The 24636-nt window shown below is 38.0% G+C and overlaps 1 long non-coding RNA gene across 1 annotated transcript; it reads right to left on the reverse strand.

Annotated features, from left to right (window-relative positions):
• Window positions 1-1391: 1391 nt before the first annotated feature.
• Window positions 1392-24546, reverse strand: LOC125695218 (uncharacterized). The gene is made up of 4 exons (XR_007377874.1): window positions 24511-24546; window positions 23317-23360; window positions 3106-3311; window positions 1392-1501 (listed from the first exon to the last, which is right to left on the reverse strand). It is a non-coding gene; the product is annotated as an uncharacterized LOC125695218 (long non-coding RNA).
• Window positions 24547-24636: the final 90 nt, after the last annotated feature.

Genomic DNA, 24636 nt, shown 5'->3' on the forward strand with positions numbered 1-24636 from the left:
CTACATACCAATCAGTGCCTTGTTAACAAAACTGCTGATTGTCTCCTAGGTGCTGGGTGGAAGAGGAAAAGGTCCCCAAAGAGGCAGAAGTCTGTGGGTGGAAAGAGGGCCATGTCCCTCTCTGCCCTTGTCCTGGAACCCTGCTGTGTTTCAGGTTTACTGGTAAGTATGAAAAATGTACCTATTGTGAGTTTGTAGAGCACTGATCAGCTTTTGAAATCCCTATGTATTTGATTAGAACCAATTGGAATGAATACCCGTGGAGGAAGTATATCTAGAGTCAGTGTTTTAGAACTAAATGTATCTATCATCTCTAAATCACAGGCAAAATCCAATTTACGGCATGCATTTTCTCAGGAGATACTATTTATGTTTACTTTTACATGAATTTTCTTACATTGAATCATTTATATTTTTAATGATATTATGTCACTAAACAGTACTACTGCAGGAGCTCAGACGAAGTCTAACAAAAGCCTTTGGACTGAGTTGTTCTTCTTTCCCTCTAAGTGTGAGAGAGTGCAATGCTATTCAGATCTAAAAGCAGGCTCTGCTACTCAACCTGGTGAAGAATCCCACAGCCTGGGAAGCAGGAGAACTCATAGAGTAAATGATGTCTTCATGTGAAGATAACACTTTACTCAGAAGTTCATTTTTTTTTAATTACAAAATCACTTCAAACAGTTTCAAAATGTAATGGAAACAATATGGTGTGGCTCTTGATGTTGGCTTCTACAATTAGTGTGTTATTAATTAAACTCTCGAGTAATATAATAACTTGACTGTTGGTTGGAACCTCTCTTTGCATTTAAAATACATGCAGACTGTGGCTCCAATTATAAATAGACCATAACTCTAAGGGCTTAAAACTGCAAATTAAATTATTCACAGACAAATTGTTAAATTTATGTTATATTCCTGAGGAATTATTTTTATGCATTTTTATTTTGTTCTGTATACTATATCCAAGCACTTCTTTTTTTACCAGCAAATTTTTGTTACAGTGCAGATGTGTATCTCTTTCTCTACTAGCACATGTGTGCACATGCACACATGCATTCGTACACTCTTACAGTTAAGTGTCATTTCCTGAGCAATTATCTGCACGTGTCTAAGTCCAATATAGAACACCCTGTTATCTCTGCCTATTTACTTTTAGCAAATATGTTCCACAGAGCTGTGATTATTCACATGGTATGGCAGAGGATCTCCAATATTCCTTCTTTTGTTCAATCACCAAATTCATAGCTTGGCAGTAAGAAATCCATTTGTAAGATATGAAACTAAGTTGCATCCTAGCAGGAATTAGCAGTCCAGCTAAGCTGCAACAGGTCTGTCTTCTGTCATCAATAAAACCTTTGTATGAAGGTTTTAAGTCACCTTTAGTCATGGCCAGGTTTAACAGATGTTACCGTTGGTGGAAAGGCTTCCATGGACTGAAATAACTTCTGCTTCAAAAACTCAGTTTAAGGACTACATCCATGAGTGTTCAACCAGTAACCTAGAAGGTTTGAATTGAAAGTTGTCAGAGAGACTGAGCATGTCCAGTAACAAGTATTACTTTTGGCAACCTAGTTTGAGTACGCTTTTTTCAGTCAGTTACAGAGCTATTCTGATTAGATTATGATATATAAAACATTTTAATACAGAACATTTTGTTAGAAATATGTTTTTAAAGCAAGTGACATTTTTTTCCCCCCAAAGCTATATGGTTATTATTAGGTTTCCTGTAAAAGCAGAGAATGTTTAAACAAATTATTTTTAGACTTTAGGACAGATGCTACTTAGTACTGATTGAAACATTCTGCATGATCCCAAATTTTACAAGTTTGTGTTTTGTTACAAAAACAATGAACAAACATAAAGTCATAGAACTTTTTAACCAATGCCATATTATAATCTGTCAGTAGATTATGCATGCCTATTTTTGGCATGTGTCGATACAATATAAAAAGAATATAGAAATATAAAATTAGCTTTGATGTAATATTTCCACACTTTCCAAAATAAAGTTTCTAAACCAGCACATAATAAAATAAATAAATAAATAGGAATAAACTTTGAAATGTTGCTATTGTCTCCTGGATTCAGAGATTTAGCATTTTGGCCAGGTCAGACTAGACTTTATCTACCTCAAGATACTCATGACTCTATTAGAAGCAGACAAAAGTGGCAGTAATGAATAACCTTATGCCAGAAAGCTGACAAACCTATTTCAAAGTACTCTCCACTTGAAGGGAAAACACAAAGTAGCAGTAAATCTTTATCAAGGTAAGGAACACGCTCACTGATTTGAGTTCAAATGCTATCCCACCGAGGGGGAGGTTATTAGCATCTGTGGATATTGCTTTTGTGTCTCTACCATCAACAAGCTATCTAGTTAACTGAGTTGCCAACACAAAGCCAGAAAGCCATAAACCAGATGTACACATTCCTCATGCAGAGCCATCTGCAGATTTTTGCCACAAATTGAGTGTTGGCTTCAGAGGTTTTGGTGCCCTGGGGAAACAGGGGAATTTCTATGCCTTCCAAGCACAAGTTTGCTTGCTTGGGCATAAAACAGAGTTTTGTCACCAAAATATTGCTGCCCTCCATGGTTGCCTATCCTAGACACATCAATGGCTTTCCTCCAGCACCTCAAAGGGATTTTTTTTTTTTTTTTTTTTTTTAAAGTTCCAAGCAATTTAGGGGTATGCATATTTTCTCTTCTGCTCATTCGTCACTGAAATGTCTTCCCAATACTGCTAACAGTTTGGAGAATGTTAGTTGTCAAAGACAAGAATTCCAGATCAAAATCCTTCTATTTCTCATTAACTTGGAAACAAGAGACTGAGTCTTACCCATTTATATTGTTCGTGTCATTTTGGCTAGACTTTTCAAAGGTGCTCTCCCCACAGTTTTTTTTATTGTTATTATTATTAATTTTTTTTTTGGCTAGAGATGCTAACATGGCTCCCAGAACATATTAGTTGTCAACCAGGCTGACAAATCAGGCCCATGAGACAAACTGATACCAACAATAACAACAACAATCTATTGTAAATGTGTACCCTGTCTTGCAAATTGGCCACGAATTTGTCATCTAAGATAGAGAAATTCACTCACCTGCCTTTTGTCTTAAGAGTAATGGTTTTGAATTGAATCATTTAATCTTGGAAAAGAAGCATGGGAAGGAATTCAAATACTGATGTAGCCTTTCCTCTTATCTCAAGGCAGGATCGGCGTGGTGAAGTCTGCTCAACAGACGATTGCTTAACCTCCACCAAAAGACATTGCAATGGCAGTTCCAACAGTTCCAATTGGCTCATTTCCTTGCAGTAGAAGAAAACATTTTTTTTTGAGTTGGGGTGTTAAAGATTTAACTTTTAAAATCTCTTACTCTATTGATAGTGGATGAAGCTGTGTCTAGTAGTGATTTCAAATTTCATAAAAATTCTTGATTAAGACTAAGAGAAAGTTTTGATTATCTGGCAATGGAGAATTGACTATATTATAGAATCATGGAATGACTCAGGTTGAAGGGGATCCTGAAGACCATCTAGTTCCAACCACCTGAAATAAGCAGGGTTTCCAGTCACCAGATCAGGCTGCCCTGACTGTGACCTCCAGAGACCTGCATCCACAAGCTCTCTGGGTGGCCTGTACCTCACCTCCCCCTAAATAAAAACATTCTTACTAACATCTAACATAAATCTTTCCTCTTTTAGTTTAATTCCATTTCCCATTTGCATCTTATTTTTGTTGTTAATTATTACACTTATGAACACTTATTGTTCATGAATGTTGCTATACTTAACATAGGGGAGTAACAGGGGAAATGGCTGATTTTTACATTTCATTGAGAATTTGCATACTGTACATCATATTATGAGATGAGGAAGAGTCACATAGAACATTTTTTTTTCATTAAAAACATGGCAAAATACTTCTTTTTAGTCACAATGACTTGTGGTAATCTCCATATGCCTATGAGGATTTATAAGCTTTACATCATATCATGGTACACATATAGGACCATTAGCTTAATTTCTTCTTAAACATTAAGACTTTTTTCTTATGCAGGCAGAATTGCTAAAATGTGCATAACTCCTAGTTTCTGGAAACTGTGACATGCAATACTGTTTCATGCTTCTACTTAATAAGTTTCACACAAAGAGTAATATGGGATTTAAAGAGAGTTTTCTCCAATCACAGATGAACTTCCCAAACACATATTCTGAATATTTGTAGAGATTAGACATTTTTGAGTCTGCAAATAATTTTCTGAAGTATATTTTAAAATATTCATAATGATTAGGCCATAAATAGATGTATTACTAACATTCATTGGTCTCTGAATCAACAGCTCACCAGGGAAAACAGTAGAGAAACATGAAAGCTGATTCAAGAAAGTTGCAAGGGGAGAAGCAAAAAAAACCTTAATGATGATCTAGTACAGTTGAAGATGTTACAAGGATAAAATTGCCTAATTAAGGGATAATCTATCTTACTTTGTAGAATTGGAGCTATAAATGACTGCAGAGATTGAGTAATCAACAAAGCTAAAATGGGGTCTTTAGACAACCTTTAAACTTTTTTAGCATGCTTCTGACAAAGCCAGCAAGTTTTTCCAAATTCTCTTTTGATGTAAATAAACAAGATTCCATTGATGTCATTGGAATTGCACCCTCTATGTCAGCATTTATTTTAGCCTAGTTTTTTCCTTCCTTCTGAGGAAACTTCTTTTTCAGTGCCACCTGGGTGACTACATGCTGGTTTTTCAAGAGTCTGGTGGAGGGAACAGAAATAATGCAATTATCAGGTGATGAGTGAAATCCTAGACAAGTTGAGTCCACAGAGAAACCCGAGTCCAGCTTCCTTGCATCAGATGCACAGGATTTGTTGGCTTATTTGTGAAGAGATGAAGTTCTTTCTTAAATACTTGCAGATATGCTTCTAAATTATTAATAGAATCCTGATATTCCAGTGAGAACACATATTCACATATTCAATTAAATCCAGAATTCTTATGAAAGTTTGAAAAGCAGTTATATCTTTATTTTAAGAAACACCTTCAAAAGGTCTAGGATTCAAAATTCTGGCCTCTACTTTCCCAGGTCAATCCGCTGCTACAGACAGCATTCTGGGAAATAACAGTATTATATGGAAAATACCTTCCATTCATTTAATAATAATAATGTTTTTCTCCTTTCCTTTCTTAATTGAGTTTGGCATATACTAAAACATTTAAATAGCCCTCCAACCAGTTATCTGAATCCAGAGTTGGCAGCTCCAGTCTGTCTCTTGTTACCACAATTCAGAATTGCACTTGATTTTTTTCTTTTCCTAACTAAGCTAGAATTTTTCTTTGCTCATCAAGGACTTGAGACCATTAATTATGCTAAGCCTTACTCTGGCTGCGGTCTGATTGACATTGTACTCAGCATATGCAGTGCTGCCAGATTTCCCTATAGATGATTGGAAGCTATTCTATTAGACTGTCGTATCCCATTTAAACAAGAGGTCATTTTTTAAGCCATCTGCACTATATAGGGAGATAGCCTTTGACTTAAATGATTAAAAAAAAAAAAAAACACAAAAAACAAAACAAAAAAAACCAAACCAACATAGTTTAAGCAAACACAAAACTCTTATTGTAAGGAGTTCATAAAGATGAAAGTTTGGAACATAAATTTCTCTGTTTGTGAGCCAGAGAGTGGGAAGGCAAAGCTTGTAGTCTGTCTCCTGTTCAGTGTGTATTTACTTTAAACCTAACTTCAAGGTAGAAACTAAACTCATCTGGAAAGAGCAATGAAATCTCTCTGTGTACTGCTGTACTGCTTTAAAGTTAGATTCTTTTAAGCAGACACTGCTACAGGTGCCAAATGGTGAGTGTAACTGATGTTGAATAAGGTCTATGTGAGCCTTAGCTGTGATCAGCAAATTCATTTAAGCACTCAGGTTAATGTTAAACTCAAGGATTAAAGAGGAAAATGCACTCCCAGAGACTCATTTCTTTGAACAAATGAGTTATGCAACTAAACATTTTGGCTATATACCTTTTACATGGAAATGGGAGTACATAAGAAGTTTAATTAAAATTCTAACTATTCCCTTGTCCTGTGTCTGCCTACATGCTAAGGTTAGATAAGTGATTTTCTTTTTATATTTATATGCAGAATTGCTGTAGTGTTGTGCCAATAACCAGTACCTTTTACACTGGTTGAACTCCTTCTGGTAATGCCACACATCAGGACGTTCCCATGGAAACAATGGATGAAACAATATCTTGGACTGATGCAATAACAGGGATGTGGAGCTTTAATCATGGTCCATGGTTAAAATCACAACCAAGCCCCTTATGAGCTCTTATTTGATCTCTCTTTACTTCAAATACTCTCTTTAGCTTGTGATAGACTATTATTTAGGTCTGAAATATAGACAGGATTAATCAGAAGTCACTGTGATTGGAGATAAGTAGCACAAAGTAAGTTATTGTTTCAAGTTATCTTTGAGTTACAGTTTGTCAGAAATACCATGGTTTGGATTTACCAATCAATATTAGAAATCCCTCTGTGGCTCCTAGCATTCATACTGACTTTGTAACACACATTCAAAAGTCTGAGAACTGCAAAGGTAAAAAAAGTGACCTCTGCATTACTCAACAAATTTTCTACCTTAGTATTCTTAAACTACACATCAAGGAAATAAGCAAGAAGGAATGAGAGAAGGCACAGGATCACTTGCACAAAAGCAAAGGAGAGAGCATATCTTGTGTAAGGGAGTAGAGGGCATGACACCGAGATATCCACAAAACTAATAATATATCATTTTAAGGGATATTTTTGTTATCTTTTAATACAGGCTCCTATTTATGAGGAAGTTTAAACACTTGGTACAAACTGTGATTATTTTTTTTTTTTTTGGCTTACATTTCCTTGGGTACTGATTAAGTGTAAGAAAAATGTGACTCAATTTTATTCCATTCAAGTTAATGGGGCATTGGCCTGACTTTTTAGAATTGGACAATCTAAAGATAGAAAGTAAGAGTATAATGATAGGAAGCCAGAGCACAGACAAACTTTTGAAAAAAGAAATTGAACTTTGCTATGTTTTTCTTACTATTGAATCCACAGTGCATATGGGGAGCTTTTTTCTCAACATATTGCTTTTAAGAAAGTAAAGAATGGTATATCATGTGCACCAAACAGCAATTTAATTAAAAGGATACCCTTAAGCATTTTAAAATACAGAAGAAAACTTTTTGAAGAGATACAGCTGCCAAAATAAACAAATAAAAGCAACTTCAGATTTGGCAGTGAATCAGTGAAGTACTTCCTGCAAAAATATGATACATTTTTATGCAGTGTTATCTTTAAGTATCAGCAACAGTGAATAATCAGAAATGTACAAAAGCTAGGCTTGGTGAGCTGCCTATGAGAAAATAACCCGATCTCAAAGTTGAAGGTAGCCCATAGTAAAAGCACTTACTTTCATTATCTTCTGTGAGTTTACTCTATTAAATAAGCTTTTGAATTCAGGCAAATAAAGAACAATGCTTCTAGTAATGCCTGATTTTGGACAGATGGATGTGGACAGCCATAAGGCCAATAAAAATTACAATTTTCTTTGGAAAATCTGTACATATATAATTTGTGAAGATTGCGTGATATATGAAAGTGAAGCCTAGAATTGTAACTTGAATATACCTGTTCCTGTGGCCAACACCCAGTTGAATAAATGGTCTGCTGTACAACCATCACCATAATTAAGATCTGTAGTAATATGACTTCCAAGTTCAAATGAGTTCAGATTTCACCCTGTGACCTGAATGTTGGTTCATAGAATGATAGAATCATTTGAGTTGGAAGGAACCTTTAAAGAACATCTAGTCCAACTCCTCTACAATGAACAGGGACAGCTACAGCTAGATTGCATTGCTCAGAGCCCCGTTCAGTCTTAATTTGAATGTCTGCAAGAATGGGGCATCCACCATCTTTCTGGGCAACCTGTTTCAGCCCCTCACCACGCTTATTACAAAAAATCTTTATATCCAAACTAAATCTCCCTTCCTTTAGTTTGAAACCATTTCCCTTTGTCCTCTGGATGTTTAAAGGCCTCACAAGAGCCTTCTCTTCCCATGCTGAACAGCCCCAGCTCTCTCAGCCTGTCATCATAGACAACATGTTCCATCTCTTTGATAATTTTTGTGGCCCTCCTCTGAACAGTCCACATCTCTCCTGTACCGAGGACTCCACATCTAGAAGCAATACTCCAAATGAGGTCTCTGAAGCACAGACTAAAGGGACAGGATCACCTCCCTCACCCTGCTGTCTCTGTTTCTTTTCATGCAGCCCAGGATACAGTTGGCTTTCTGGGCTGTGAAGGCACACAGCTGACTCACATTCAACTTGCCATCCACCAGTACACCCAGGTCCTTCTTGGTAGGGCTGTGATGCATCCTTACATCCCCCAGCTTGTACTGATAGCAGAGATTGCCTTGACCCAGGTGGAAGACCTTGCACTTGAATTTTTTGAACCTCATGCAGCTTTCCAGAGCCACAGAATTACAGAATCACAGAATCACAAGGTTGGAAACAACCTGCAAGATCATCTAGTCCAACCACCCTCCCATTCCTATCAGTGCCACAAGCTACTAAACCATCTCTCGCAGCTCCTCATCCAGGTGCCTCTTGAACACTACCAGGGACGGCGACTCCACCACCTCCCTGGGCAGGCCATTCCAGTGCCTGACCACCCTCTGAGAGAAAAAGTTTCTCCTAATATCCAACCTAAACCTTCTCTGGTATAACTTCTTGCCATTTCCTCGGGTCCTACTATTTGCCTGGGAGAAGAGGCCAGACCCTTTTGCACCACAACCTCCCTTCAGGAAGTTGTAGAGTGCAATGAGGTCTCCCCTGAGCCTTCTCCAGACTGAACAACCCCAGCTCCTTCAGCCTCTCCTCATAAGACTTGTACTCCAGACCCCTCACCAGTTTCGTTGCCCTTCTCTGGACACGCTCCAGGGCCTCAATGTCTTTCTTGTAGTGAGGGGCCCAAAACTGAACACAGTACTCGAGGTGCGGCCTCACCAGTGCTGAGTACAGGGGGATGATCACCTCCCTGCTCCTGCTGGCCACACTATTTCTAATGCAGGCCAGGATGCCGTTGGCCCTCTTGGCCACTTGGGCACACTGTCGGCTCATGTTCAGCTGAGCATCAACCAACACCCCCAGGTCCCTTTCCTCTTCACAATCATCCAACCACTCATCCCCAAGCCTGTAACGCTGCCTGGGGTTGTTGTGGCCAAAGTGCAGAACCCGACACTTGGCCTTGTTATACCTCATCCCATTCTTCTCAGCCCAGCGATCCAGCTTACCTAGATCCCTCTGCAGGGCCTCCCTGCCCTCAGGCAGATCGACACAGCCTCCCAACTTGGTGTCATCTGCAAACTTACTCAGGGTACACTCAATCCCTTCATCTAAATCATCAATGAAGATATTAAACAGCATGGGCCCCAGTACCGACCCCTGGGGGACACCACTTGTAACAGGTCTCCAGCTGGACTTCACTCCATTGACCACCACCCGTTGAGCACGGCCCTCCAGCCAGTTCCTTATCCAACGGAGGGTACAACTGTCCAAGCCATGGGTAGCCAGTTTCCGCAGAAGGATACCGTGTGAGACCATGTCAAAGGCTTTGCTGAAGTCCAGGTAGACTACATCAACTGCCTTTCCCTCATCTACCAGTTTGGTCACCCAGTCGTAGAAGGAGATGAGGTTGGTCAAACACGACCTGCCTTTCATGAACCCATGCTGGCTGGGCCTGATCCCGTGGACAAGCTGTGTGATCTCTCCCAGGAGGATTTGTTCCATGACCTTCCCTGGCACTGATGTCAGGCTGACAGGCCTGTAGTTCCCCGGATCCTCCTTACGGCCCTTCTTGTAGATGGGAGTCACATCAGCAAGCCTCCAATCCTCTGGAATCTCTCCAGTCAACCAGGAGCGCTGGTAGATAGCCGAGAGCGGTTTAGCGATCACCCCCGCCAACTCCCTCAGCACCCTAGGATGAAGCCCATCCGGTCCCATGGACTTGTGACTGTCCAGATGGAGGAGGAGCTCTCTAACTGTCTCCACCTCGATCTCCGGGGAGATATGCTGCATGTCAGCTCAGATATCCAGATCAGGGCACAAAGTGCCCTGAAGATAGCTGGTCTGACTATTAAGGGCAGATGTAAAGAAGGCGTTGAGGACCTCAGCCTTCTCCTTGTCATCTGTGGTCACATTCCCTGCCGCATCAATTAAAGGACAGAGATTATCCTTGGGTTTTCTCTTGTCATTGATATATTTGTAAAAGGATTTCTTATTCTGCTTTACTGCAGTGGCCAATCTAAGTTCGAGATGGGCTTTCGCCTTCCGGACTTCCTCCCTGCATACCTTTGCAACTTCCTTGTAATCTCCCCTAGTAGCCTGTCCCTTCTTCCACAGGACATAGACTCTCTTTTTCTTCCTGAGTCTTGACAGTAATTCCTGGCTCATCCACACCGGTCTTCTCCCCCTACGGCTCGCCTTACAGTATTCAGGGACAGCCTGTTTTTGCGCCTTTAAGATTTCCACCTTGAGGAGCATCCAGGCTTCCTGGACCCCTTTACCCTTGAGGAGCAACTCCCAAGGGACCCGTGCTACAAGCGTCCTGAGCAGGTCAAAGTCCGCCCTCTTGAAGTTCAAGATAGTAGTTTTGGTAGTCGTTTTGAGCCCCCACTGCTCAAGACTGTCTAGGTCTCTGAGTGGTATCCATCCCTAGTGAATGCTGACACAGCTTGGTGTCATCTGCAGTCTTTCTGAGGGTGCATTCGATCCCAGTGTTGATGTCACTGATGAAGATGTTAAAGACACTGGTCCCAGCACTGACCACTGGGGGACACCACTCATCACTGATCTCCATCTAGACACTGAGCCATTGGCACCACTCTGGGTACAATCTCGTAATCAGTTCCATGTCTGTCAAACAGTCCACCTGTAAAATCCATATCTTTCCATTTTGGAGACAAGGATGTTGTGGGGGGCCATGTCAAAGGCCTTACTGAAGTTCAGATAGAAGATATCAGTGCCTCTTCCCTTGTCTGCTGATGCAGATATACCATCATAAAATGCAACAAGTTTGGTCAGGCAGGACTCGCCCTTGGTGAAGCCATGCTGGTTATCCCATACCATTTTTCTTTCTTCCATGTGCCTTAACATAGCCTCCAGGTAGACACATCCCATGATCTTTCATGGCACAGGTGACCCTGGGTCATCTTTCTACCCTCCCTAAAAATGAATGTGATATGGCCTTTTTTCCAGTATATTGCCTTTTTTTTTCCCATCTCTTGGGAATAAATAGCTATCTGGCACAGAATAATTGTTTTCTTATTATATTTAGAGAAAAAAATAACTATTATTTTTGAGTGAAATTAAGAAATCCAAGGGCAGCAAGTTTCAGTAGTTTGGAAAGTTTGGCTCTTTCTGTACATTTTAGAAACGCAAACTCCTGCAGACCTTCCCAAGTCCTCTAATCCCTCTGCTCCCTCCACTGGCTTCTTAAAGAACTCTGCACTAGTCTGAAGGCCTTTATTCACAAAGCCCATGCTCTTATTATTAAAAGATCAGTGAAATACCAGTCCCCAGGCTGCCCTTGGCAACTTCATGCCGCTGGCTGACAGGATTCTCCACAAGGAGAATATGCATTTGTCATTTCTGTAGAACAGGGAACTTCACAGAAAACTAGCGCAAACTGGTCCAAAGTGTTGGAATGAACCTCGGTTCCTCAGCATATCTTTTTGAAATATCAGAAGCTTGTCATTAACCTCACCTTTTATAGCATGCACTTTAATGGATGTAAACTTAGCAAATCTAAAACAATGCACTCAGCTTCAGAAACATCTCACATGGCAAGAAGATAAACAAGTGGCATATGTTAATATTTTTTCTTTAATGTACTTTTGTAAAATAAAACAGTGAGCATGTGAGCATGATACAGGCTGGTAATAACTGTGATACTTATTCTGCACATAAGAGAATAATGGAAGAACAGTTGTAAGGAGATCCATTAACTGGTCTGTCTTTTTTTCTACAGTGCAGAATGAATGTTAGACTGAAAAATAAATGTACAAATATTTGTATGGTGGGCCCAATCCTAACCACAGTGAGGTCAAATATTCCAGCTCAACAACCTTCCTGAAAAAATGTTTTCCTGGAGGCTCTTCCTATTCCAAGGACAAGTATCACAGTCAGTAATTAAACATAGTCTGTCAACTATCAAAATGAGGTTTTAGTATGCAACTCCATACAGAAGAGGCTCAGCATTGCGGACATAAATCAGATTTGCTCCACCAAACAATAGGCTCAGAGCCTGGCCAAAAAGACCCACAACAAAGTTAGTATTGAGAGTGTTGACCAGGGTAAGTATTCTGCTTTGTTTCAATGGAAACTGGCAGTGCTGTGAGCTCTGGAGGCCACTGGTTCTAATCGAGCTTGTCTCAATAGTTTCCTCCTTCTTGTCAGCAGCTGGACAAAAGCAGAATTAATGCCTCAGCCCATCTGCACTAGTTCAGTACAGGGAAGAGGAGTTTCCATGAAGCCATGAGATAGACCTTTGGGAGTAGACAGGATGCTATAACAGCATGCTGAAGACGAAAAAAGGAGACCTGGGGTCAGAAAAGGAGTTGTTTTTGTGGCTTCAGGCCTGAATGAAGTCATGTCTTCGCAGAGGATTTTATGTGTAATCTCGTTGTTTTTGTGATCTCTATTTAAAGTGAAAAGAATTTGTAGTTTTACTGTGTACTAACAGTAGTTAAATTCATCATCCTTGGTCTATGCCTATATAGGCCCATATCCCGTATGGATTTCAACATATGCTTAGTTTGGCACATGCAAAACATCTCGTTCCATTCAAAGGTTTGATTGACAGTTAATAGGATATGTATGTCCGTAATGACTAAAAGCAATATGTTTTTAGGACAAGAACTGTCCGTCACTCCATGCCTGCACATTACCCAGCCCAGGGAGGCATATCATTACTGTGGAATAATAATGATGATATACTGGACCAAGAATTGCTCTGAGTTTGCCTTCCAGTAAGAAACTGACCCCATCTCAAGTTCCCAGCATTATCATACAGCAATGGAATGAGATTATTGTTTCCTCTAATCTGTTAATTGGTAGTAGGAACCAAATGCCCTCATTTAAATTCATTGTGATAGGTGCCACATAGAAAAGAGTCATTTTTGTTTCTTCTCCAAAGAATTAATCACCTCTGTTGGTGGCACAGGCACTAACCACTACCATCAGCTGAAAAGTTTATTATGGATTGCTTCTTGAAATAAAACATAACTTTTATTGGAAGTTTAAAGATAAATAAAAACAGCTGGAGGGAAAATACTATTAAATACTCTGATGTGCCCCATGATGTTTCACTTAAAGAAAAAATTCCTCTTGTTTCGTTTTAAGGACTCTCGTCTGCTGTGTTAAAGTTAGCTTTTCTTTCATGTGGGACAAGTGAAGCTGAAAAGGGAATTTACTTAAAACTGTGTATTGAAATTGTAGCTTACAGGAGCTTATGGTCAGTACAGTTCCAAGAATCCTTCACTATTTCTGTAATAGACGATCCTTCAACTTATGCTTCCTCTATTACTTTTATGTAGCTTTCTAATTAGACTTCTTTTAAAACATTTTAATTGTTTGCTTTCTGTGGACAGACAGAACGCCAAATGTTCACAGTCCTCTCATCTTTGAAAGTGACACTGCTTGGTTCTGGGTAATGGGTTTAAATTATTAACAGAAGATAAATTCAAATACACAAATAAAGGCTGGCTGGGATCAGCTCTTGGATAAGAGCACAAGAATCAGCTTATGCCAGCACACACCATATTTTCTGCACCCTGCAACAGGGCCACGTTTCTGGCTGTAATAACTGCCTGGAATTGAGAAACCACCCAAAGTGTCCAGAAACAAAGAAATCCAAATGAAGTTATTCAGTAGGAACTCACAGACAGGCAAAGAGTACAGAATTAGTATACAAGGCCTTGAAAGAATCATTCAGTTCAGAGAGTGTCTGCTGAACTCTTTTCTCTTTAGAAAGGTTGGTGCTGTGTCAGCAGGCTGGTCCTGGGTCAGCAGAAGGTGGGATACTGAGCATGATTTCATGTATCCCTACAGGAAAAAAATCCAATCCTTTTTGACAAAGTTCTTTGGCTCCTTGCCCCACTTCTCAGGAAGGACTACCTCACGATCAAACTGATCAGAAGTCAAAAGAATAATGAAGTTGTGATTTTGCCTGCTTCCTAGTTAAGGAAAAAGCCTCCCTGCTTAAGGCTTAGAGGACAGTCACACTTGAAACATCACCCTGAGTCTTACAGCAATTATTAGCTTCAACTGGAGGTACTGTTTGTTGATCTCAGAACAGTGTCGCTACGTATTACCCCAACAAGGACAAAACTGGCATTTGTTTGCATATCTAAAGCAAGTATGGAGTTTTCATCTTTGTTAGGATTACTGTGTATTACTTTTGTAGCAGCCCTCATAACAGAGCGGTGATGCTGAAGCCTGTTACCATTCTGTTACTCATGTCTTGTTTTTGGGAGGAATTCTAAATCAACATTTTTGCACTTTCTGAGATGAATAAATAAATAAGTGAATAAAACTAAAGAGAAACAAAACTGTAATAGAAAAAAACAAAAACAAAAACAAAAAACCTTGATACAAATGTTTGGGGTTGGATTTTTCTTTCAATATGCATCTTCCCTCATCCTCCCATACAGAATTTTGTGGGCTTTTTTTCTGAAAATGCCTTGTGCTCAACTTTCAGAAAATATACACTTTCTTATAAATAAAAAAACTTCCATGAAATTTCCTTTAAAGTCTCTGCAAAAACGAAACTTTCCAGCTTTAAGAACCTTCACCAGCATTTCCCCAAAGCATTAATTTTTACAAATACTTTATTGGATCTTATATCACAATCCTCAACTGTGTCTATATGATCATTATGCATTTTTATTTTTTATGCAATTCCTTGAAGCTCAGATTTTTTAAGGGCCTGCTATCTGTGAATAATAGCAGCAATTTAAAATCTCTTCTGTTGGGATTAAATTTCAAAGCCATTGAAATCATTTGGGAAATGCCAATACATTTGGTGGGGAAATGGGGGGGTTACTGTCAAACTGGAAAGGAACTTGAGTGAAATCCCAGCTTTATTGCAAAGAGTGCAGTTTTTCCTCTGACTTCCTAGATTCCAGTACTGAATTCTAATCACTATCATCATGCCTTATCCAGAATGAGATAAGATCTCAGTTTAGTTGTCTGATAAAACTGTCATAAAGTAAAGGGTTATTTAAAAGATACATTTGCAACTAGATTTATATAGGGAAAGGAAAGTTAATAAGCTGTTCCTCCTCCTTATATCTGTCACAGAAAAGAAGAACAATGACACTCCTCTCAATACACCAAAATATCGTTGAATAGCACCAGAGCTCTGTTGCTGCAAAATGGGCAAAGAGGCGTATGGCAAGGTGGAGAGAAAAAATACAACATTTTTTTCTGATACAAATAGCAAGATACATTTTACACATCATTGAAGCACAGAAGGAGTGAACCTCTTGAAGAATATTGGCTTCAACAGACCTCAGTAACGGTTTAACCTGAACAGAGAATTCAAGACTGGACCTTGTTCTTTAAAGGAAGAGAGCAGTATAATGTGTGTCCCCATTAGATGCGCTGTGCACAAAGAGAGAAGTAAGAGTAGCATGCTCCCCTCCTCTCTCAGCTGTGCGATCGGAGAGGTCAGAGCCTTGCTGTTCACTGTGAACAATGCCTTGGAGCAGCAGTCAGGAATCTGTCACTCCAGAGACACATGCTGCTCTTTGGAAGCAAAATCCTTCCAGCCTCTGGCATCAGAGCACTTGGGAAAGAACTGGGGAGGGAAGGGTGGGGGGTGAAGAGAAAGGGAGGAAGAAAGGAAGAAGTGCTGTCACCATTTTTGATAGCATTACATCTCTTCTTTGGTATCATCTTCTATAGAAACTGCAAAGTTCTTTAGAATAAAGCTAATAACCAAGTGGAACTGATCACAAGCAACATTTTGTTCCTCTGCCTGGAGTGCACATGTTTCCAATTTGCTTGATAGCCGTGATTGATGCCACCAAAGAGACACGCTCAGAATACTGCCCTTAAAAAAAAAAATCACTTGGCGACAAAATGCTTTTTCGTAGCTGATCCTTTAGTGAGAGTCAAGTAAATGGTGCGTTTCATCTCTGCTTTCAGCTGTGAATCCATTAAGATCACTGAGGCAGTCTCAGAACTTGGATGAAGACAATGAAGAAGAAAAAAGCAAGACAGAAGTCATCTTTAGGACACCAATTTCCCTTTGAGCTGCTCACCACGTTGTAATAGAAAGGTCACAGTCAGGTGCTGGTTACAAAAACCCTCCTTTGCCTTTTGTTAGGAGAGCATCTAGCCTCGTTCAATGGATTTATGCAGCTTAAAGAAGAACAGAATTTGTCCCTGAGAGACTGAACTGTGCACAGACCTTCTTGCGAGTGGCAGTGAGCCACAGACAAGTGCTGAAAGAAGGAGAGGTACTATTTACCATATTTGAATCTTGATTCAGTTTCCGGCATTCACTTCATCCAAACTTTGGGGGGTGGTCGGGTGCTAAGTGCTGGTGCCAGCTGATTTCAAAGAAATTGAAAAAAATAGCTAGACAGACATTTGGCAACAAAGGTCATTGACTTTCGGCTGCCTTAAAGAATGATGCATCTGCTTTGTTTGACTGCCAATAGATAAGGTGCATATGAAATTCCCCTTGTAAATTAGCAAGATAAAAGTGATCCTTGTCTCCTTGGATTAATCCTTTTTATGGTATTTTAATCATGTTGATGGCATAGCCCCATTTCAGAGTCAGTGGGGAGCAATGCTGCCCAGGGGAAAGCCCAAGGAAGAATTCCTACACCTTCCTTCCTGGGCAACAGTCCAGGCTGCTCTATTACATCCACATCCTGCCTGCAAATTCTTCACAGAGTATCCAATAGTCCAAAGGCAGACAAGTGAAGTGGGTTTGTATTGTTTGAAAAGCAGGAGCTGAATTTTGGTCTTGACCAGGAGATGTTTTATCATCATCTTCCACCCCTAAGGCCGCCTTCTGCCCCACGTGCCACTAAGAAACACTCTGATCATAAGTGAAAGTGTAGCTTGTACAACAAGTGTAAGGACTGGAAAGAGAAAATATGATTCATAGTTACTGAACAGTGTCAGGAAAGGGAGTGTTGCAAGGCATAATCTAAAGTGGAGAGGGATTTATATACAGCATGTAAGGCCAAATTTGTCTGAAGATTGTCCTTAATTTGCCAATCCTTTTTGGCACACTTGGTTCTAGCTAAGATGACTATAACTCCTGGTTAAAAAATGATTTGCAATTGAAATATGATAAAATGGCTTGTTAATGCCAGGGAAAGCGGTCTGCTAATGTTATTTATTTCAAGTCTGAAGTTTCTCATGAAAGAAAGAAAGAGAGAAAGAAGGAAGAAGGAGAGGGGGCTTTTATTTTTTTTATGTGTTTGCCTTCACGGCTTTGGAGTGCTCACTAATTCCATCTGTCCACAACAGAGCCATCGGAACGGCGAGAAAAAGCATTTCCATATGTGCAAATTAGCATCCAGCCTCTCTTAATCTGTGCAGTGCTCCTCTGAAGTAGATGGCGCGGATGGCTGCCAAACCCACTAATGGCATTCAAATAAAGGACTTTATTGGCTTTTACTGCCACTTCTTTTTTTTTTTTTTTTTTTTTTTTAAGATAGAGAATGTGTTCTCCCTCTTATTTTATTTTTGTCTGATATTGTCACTTTGTACTTCCACCATTAAATAAAAAGAAGGCTTTGTGCAGCTCTTTAATGGGATTCGCTTTCTCCTACAGATGCATTCTTTTACTTTCTAATGAAATCACCCCACTAGTTATTACACCATAATCAACACCTAAAGCGTATCATTCCTACTTTCAGCAAGCCTGTCTTTCCCAAGAAAGTTCTTCCTCTTTTTCTCTACTTTTCAGCAGCAGAGACAGGGCTGAGATGAGAGACATCTTGCTTGGGATCCTGCCCGCGCTGTGAGTCCATATGAAAAGGAATCTTTTTGTTTGTTTGCTTGTGTTCTCACTTCTCATTTTGTTTTTCAGTGTCTGGCACATTCACAGCTGCAGCAGAAGACAAGTAGAGGTGCCAGTGGCATCCCACTCAGGGTCACTGTCCTGAAGGATGGCTCTGTACCCAGCAAGAGCTACCATTTGGGGTATGTTTTGAATTTTGTACTACTTGATTATTTGAATGGAAAACAAAGGAAATGATTTAATCCTAAGAAAAATGTAGCTATTATAGCAAAAGTGTCCCTCCCACTATACCAAATCCATCTTTGTTTTCACTCATCACTATTTCTCTTATTCTGGCAAGGGTTAGGTAACCACACCTGAGGCCCTGTAATCTCAAATCTTGCTGAAAATACCATGGTTGCTAATCCTGACTTGACTGTTGGTGCCAGCAATAAAACCACAGTCTCTAGTGTGTAGCAGACTCCATATGTTAGCCCCCTAGTCTGCTAAGTCACCACGCCAGCCTAAATTTGAAACATTTCTAAAGTGTTATACAATGTTGTAATAATGTTTTTACAAAACAAAGGCTGAGTTACTGGAAGCCATATTCATCCAATCAGCATCTTATTGAAAGAGGAATCTTGATGGTAGCAGTGGTGACATAGGCTATAAAAAATAATTTTAAAAATTGCATTACAATCTTTAAAAGGGGAGCACAGTCTTATTAAGGAGTACAAATTTGAAGAACTGGTGAAGACAAAAAGAAAGAAAATCATGGTTGTTTGATATCTCACTTTCCTGAGGAAAAATACACCCAAAAAAACTTAAGCAAAGAACAGCGTTGACTTAATTAAAAGGTTCCTAGTGCCTAAAATTTTGCTTAGAGAAACAAGAATGGTCACTCTAATTATTTACTGCGCAGTGTTTGCCCAAATAGAAAGCTTCTGTATAAGCAGAACATTTTCAAAATACTATCACTGCTGTTTATTGGGGATTTTTCCTCAGCAAATAATGCAGGACAACTACAGATTAATTCTGCATCCCAAATTTAGGCCTACATCATAAAAGATAATCAAAGTTGGATGGACTTGTCTTGTTTTTCAGGCTTCTGAAAAATTCTAATCCTAGAAGAACTTAAGAAATTTTTAACAGATAGCATAGTTGTCTGTAGTGATGATACTTACAAGTAAAGATGATGGAAGAGAAAGAATTAGTGTGTTATATAAATCTATATCCATCACAGAATTTTTTAAAAATGTATTAGAAGTCACAGTGCTATCCATGAGATGAAAATATCACCACAGTAAGTACCAAGAAGATAATTAGAGCTTACATATAATTCAAAAAGCTTTATGCATATAATATTATCTAAATATTTATATGAATATTAATAAAAAAATAAATGTTGACCACACTTGTGATCCTTTTTTTCTCTCTCTTTTACTCAAGGAATAGCAATTATGTTCAATACTCACTATGTATATTTACAGAAAATAGTTTTCCAGAGGCTTTCTCAAATGTTTCTAGAATTCATTTATCAATATTTAGTTTCCTGAAATATTTTCAGCAGAAGTTTGATTTTTGTTACCGACGTGTATTAGAAATCTGATTATTTAAGAGAGCCCAAGGCATCATTTTGTGGGGCATTATACAGAGATTGACTAGAACAAAGTTCTCGATCTGAAGGGATTACAGTCTTAACTGTCAAGGCAGACAAAGAACAAATAAGCATTGTGTAAGCTATGCTCCACTAATGAGGACAGAGGAACAATTCTTTGTGATTTTATTGGTGATTTCACTACTGAACAATTGAGCATACTGTGATAATACTGAGGATCACTTAAATTAAATGATGCTTAAATGCAGGGGAAAAAGTTATCGAATTATGTTACTTGCTATGAATCACTCATTAATCTATATTTGCATTTCTTATGGCAAAGAATCTTAACTACCTAATCTGCATGTGCAAATAATAATTATTATTAAATAATGAAAGTAGTGCAATTGTTAAATAATGCAACAATATCAATCATTACTCCTATTAATAATAAATTATAATAAGTCTCTTAGAACTAAGCATGGTCCCAAGATGCAATGTTCAAACACAGATCTGAACCATCTGCTTGGATTTGGAGGGGTACCACATCCGTCACAGAATCACAGTTCAAAATACTTGGACTTTTACTTCCCCTCCACATTTTTCTTTTAACCCTGGTCCATATCTAGTGATGAGAGACTGTTCATATCAAGTACCAAGCCTCAGATTCCCATACTTTGCCTGCTCCTCTTCTCTGCATAAGTTTGGCTGACATCATTGTCTAGTCACGTAAAAAATATTTTGCTTCCAAGAAAAAAGATCATTCATCATAGGAATAAGATATTCATTCAGATGTACTTAATCATATATACTCTATGTACTATCTCCTATCTTTCCGAAGGATCACAATTTGACGTACAGATCTGATGCAGTTGCATTGTGATGTTAACTGTCTGATGTACTTTTAAAAAGCAAGAGTTATGCAGGTTTTGAAACAGTTTTTAAACAACTGAAAAGTACTTAAACTGCTTTGAAGTATTTTGAAAATTCAGATCTGTAAAATCAATTTACTTATTCATCATGCAAATTTGCTGGATAAGTATTTTATTGATAATCATATAAGGCAAGAGTCAATTAAAAGAGGATAAAAGTAGAAAGTAGTGTCTGACTCTGACTTCTACACAATTAAACCTACTTTCTCATAGTCCCTCTTCCGCCTTACAAAAACATCCTCTCTTCTGACATAACACCCACATATACTGATGTAGAAAGATTCTCCACAAATACAAGTCATACAAAAAGAAACAATTTCAGACCTTTACCTGTAGCAACTCAAAAGGCTTTTCCTGTTTGAAATGAAACTGAGAAGCTTAGTTTTCATCATTTTGGCTTTTGTCCCATATGAAGTTGATATAAATTTTGTCAGCATTGGTATTTCTACAGTATGCACATCCAAACACGCACACATTGACACACACAGACACACATGCACAGATGAACTATGGCACCAAGAAAAAGAAAGAAAAAAAAACAACTGCAACTCTCATTTTAAATCCAAGTCTCTGTGACTCCAGTGGAGCTGGGCTAATTTACACCAGCTGAGAATCTGCTCTTGTATTTATTTTAGAAAAGATGCAATTTTGTCCTAACAAGCAGTTTGCAAGGCCTACTTGATTGATTTAGTTGACTCTGGCTTTATTACAACTTAATGTGTTCACATCACTATTGTTAAAGTTGTTTCAGCACTTCTATTATTACTGCCTAGTTTTTTGGCATTTAGAAGTTTGTAATAATAATAACAGTATTTTGCACTTTTATAGCATCCTTCTTCTGAGGAACTCAAAGAGCTTTGCAAACAATAATTACTCTTTCCAATCCCTCAGCATGGCAGATTATAACATATACACCACCTATACTAGTGGTTAAGATTCAGAACTCAGTTCATATCAACGCATAGTCAAACTATCTATACTATCAGTGTGGTTTTGATTATTTTTGAAATTAAAAAAAAAAAAAAAAAGCTGAATTCTCCTTTGGAAGAGCTGCAGCTATCCCAGAAAAAAATCAGTCCTGATTCACTCTCCCCCGTACTAATTTTTTAAAATGTTGTTTTACTACAGTCCCCACAGTCTGTGCTAAACCAAGCAGCAGAGAAAGCAAACGAATGGGAAAGCCGGCTTAAAAAGATGATGAGACGTTCCCTTCTACAAAGAAACATGTTACTAGCTCAGAAAATCACCTCTTGTTTTTTTTCTTTCTACTGGGATCTGTCTGGTAATAAATAAATAAATAAATAGATAAATAGCTGAATGCTGTTTAGCAATCTGGAAACATTGATTGCTATTTTCAGCAGAAGACAGATTCTGAAAATACTTTATGCTAGTGAAGAACCTAGTCCCATAATTTGTGTTTTGGGTTAAAAGAGTCAAACATGTTCCCCACTGAATCACAGACACATGTGGAAATCAGACTGACTGATAGTATGTAGACTGGTACTATGTAGACATTAAAAATATGGAATTTGGCAGTTCATTTCTGGGAATACATCTAATATTTAATTAAACGACAGCAAAGAGAAAAAATAATAATTTTAAAAAGCAGACAGATAATCATAAAAATTTTACTCGTTCACTTTTCAAAACCCCACTAAATGAAATAACAAATGCAAAACAAATCTGAAAAGAATTAAAAAGTTTTTGATTTGACTACCCAGAATTAGAAGTTTGAATTTCTGTGATGTCTTTGATTTAAGCTATAAAGGCAAAATAATATTGTCATTTCAAGCAAACCTGAAATTTTTAATTAAATAAGTACTGACATATATATGATTTCTTTTGGAGAGCTATGTTTTCGATCTATTTTAATAGATTAAACTTAGTCAATATAATATAAATTTTAAATATAAATATTTAAAAATGCCTAGTGCACCCTTGTTTTGTGAACAGTTGAGGGTCACTGGAAACTCCACCATTTAAAATGATGGTTGTATCCTAATATTCACTCTTTTTAATAGATGCATTTCAAGAAAAAAAAAAACACCTCACTTGTTTAACCATCTGAGAACAAATCTAACCTAAAGAAACCTGAATAAGCTGTACATCAACACTTTTCGATGACAAATAATAATGATAAGAAAAGATGCAAGCACTCTCATATCCTTACTGCAGCAATTTGACAATAGATAATAATTGAATTGACTCTCTCATCATCCCCATCACTACTGAAAAAACATCTTTGTCAGATCAATAAAAAATATTAGGCATCATGGATAAAAGCTATAGCTTAATGCAAGGTAATGCCCTCAAACTCAGCTCTGAAACCAGCAGTGACTGATTTATTGGTAAGGTAAACCTCCTGATTTCTTTCAAAATATCATGAATCAGACATTTTACAGAGCGCAAAATGTTATGTTCCAAAGAAGTCTGTGGAAATTTTTCGTTAGATTCCATGAACCTAGGCTTTCAAATTTTGGCTAGCTCCTACAAAGAAGTACAAAGATGCTTCTACAGAATTTTGAAGATACTTCACATCAATACATTTTTAAAAATTTAATAAATGGTCTAGATATTGGACATTGCAAGATTACAGTCAGATTTGGGAAAATGATATGGCCAACTGATTTGCATCAATGGGAAAGATTTGTCTGAAAACTGATGGCATAGACTCTGTGAGTGGTGTTGGATACTTACAATTATATTGGCTTTCAATTTACTCAAAATGATATCCTCTGGAGCTGGCCCATAAAAGAAAATAAAAGCATGAAATACGTATTAAATTTTTGGTGATCATTTACTTTTTGGAGTTAAACTTAACAGACAACTATATTAAAAAAATCCACGAAGGAAAAATGCAAAATATATCTTTTGGATTGATCTATTTCATAATCCAAACTCTGATATTAATGGTAATGTTATCGTAGTCTAGAGGAAAAATAATGTAATTGAGACCTCAAATTGTTTGTGTTTAGCACAGAAAGATGGTTGCAGTACACTCAATTCAGAAACACAGAGCAATCTTAACTCTATCACTTCTGACTGGAGTGCAAAACTCAAATCAATTACTCATAAACATTTGTGATAAGATTAATTTAATTTTTTTTTCTTAAACAAAGAGGATAAATTAAAAGAATCAGCTCACTCCTGCATACTCTGTAGTGACAAGATTAAAAATTAAATTTATACATATTTCATTTCTACATAATAAAGCCTTTTTGCAAAAAGAAAAAATACCACAGTTCATCTAATTAAATCAAAGAAAATTGCCTGCAGCAATGCTACAGTATTACAATTAGACGTCTGCCAAAACCAGCCGTTTGAATTCTTAAACATCACTCCAGTCTTAAATACAAAACATGGTTTTCATCATTTTGTGTGATATCACTGAAATTTTTTTTTCATCACTGTTACGTAAGCTCGGAATGCCTTTCCAGGCTCATTACATATCTCCTTATGTCTCACAGAAATGCTGTAAATACAGAGTAGTTTTCTTTTATTCTCAGTAAACACACACATTAATTTTGAAATATGATGTTATGGAAATGAAATGATATGGCTTTAAAAAGTAACCCCTATCAAAAATTCAATTTTTGTTTAACTCAGGTAATCCATTTAATGCTTAAATAGTTTTTGGAACTGCATATGAAAACAAGAAGGAACTAAGGCACAACCACTGCAAATAGTTGAAGTCAATCATGTCCAAAAACTGAGGTTATTTGCATTTGCTGCACAGCCTGAATAGTGAATCTAATCTTGTATATATGTCACCACATCCAGATCCCGAAAGGCCTGCATCCAATGCTCAGCTGACCCCAAGACTTCCTTGGTGACCATGGGCAAGGCTCAGTTTTCCTTATTTCTATAAAAATGGAGAAGAATACGTCCTACCTGACAGGGTTGTTATCAGGCTAAAATCCACAGAAGAGTATCAGACACTCAGAATCTAACTGCAATAAGAGATAGATAAAGGGATAGGCTGAAAATAGTGAAGACTGGAAAAATAAGTTGCTATGT

Source organism: Lagopus muta, chromosome 6 (assembly GCF_023343835.1).
Source record: "Lagopus muta isolate bLagMut1 chromosome 6, bLagMut1 primary, whole genome shotgun sequence".
NCBI lineage: Eukaryota > Metazoa > Chordata > Aves > Galliformes > Phasianidae > Lagopus > Lagopus muta.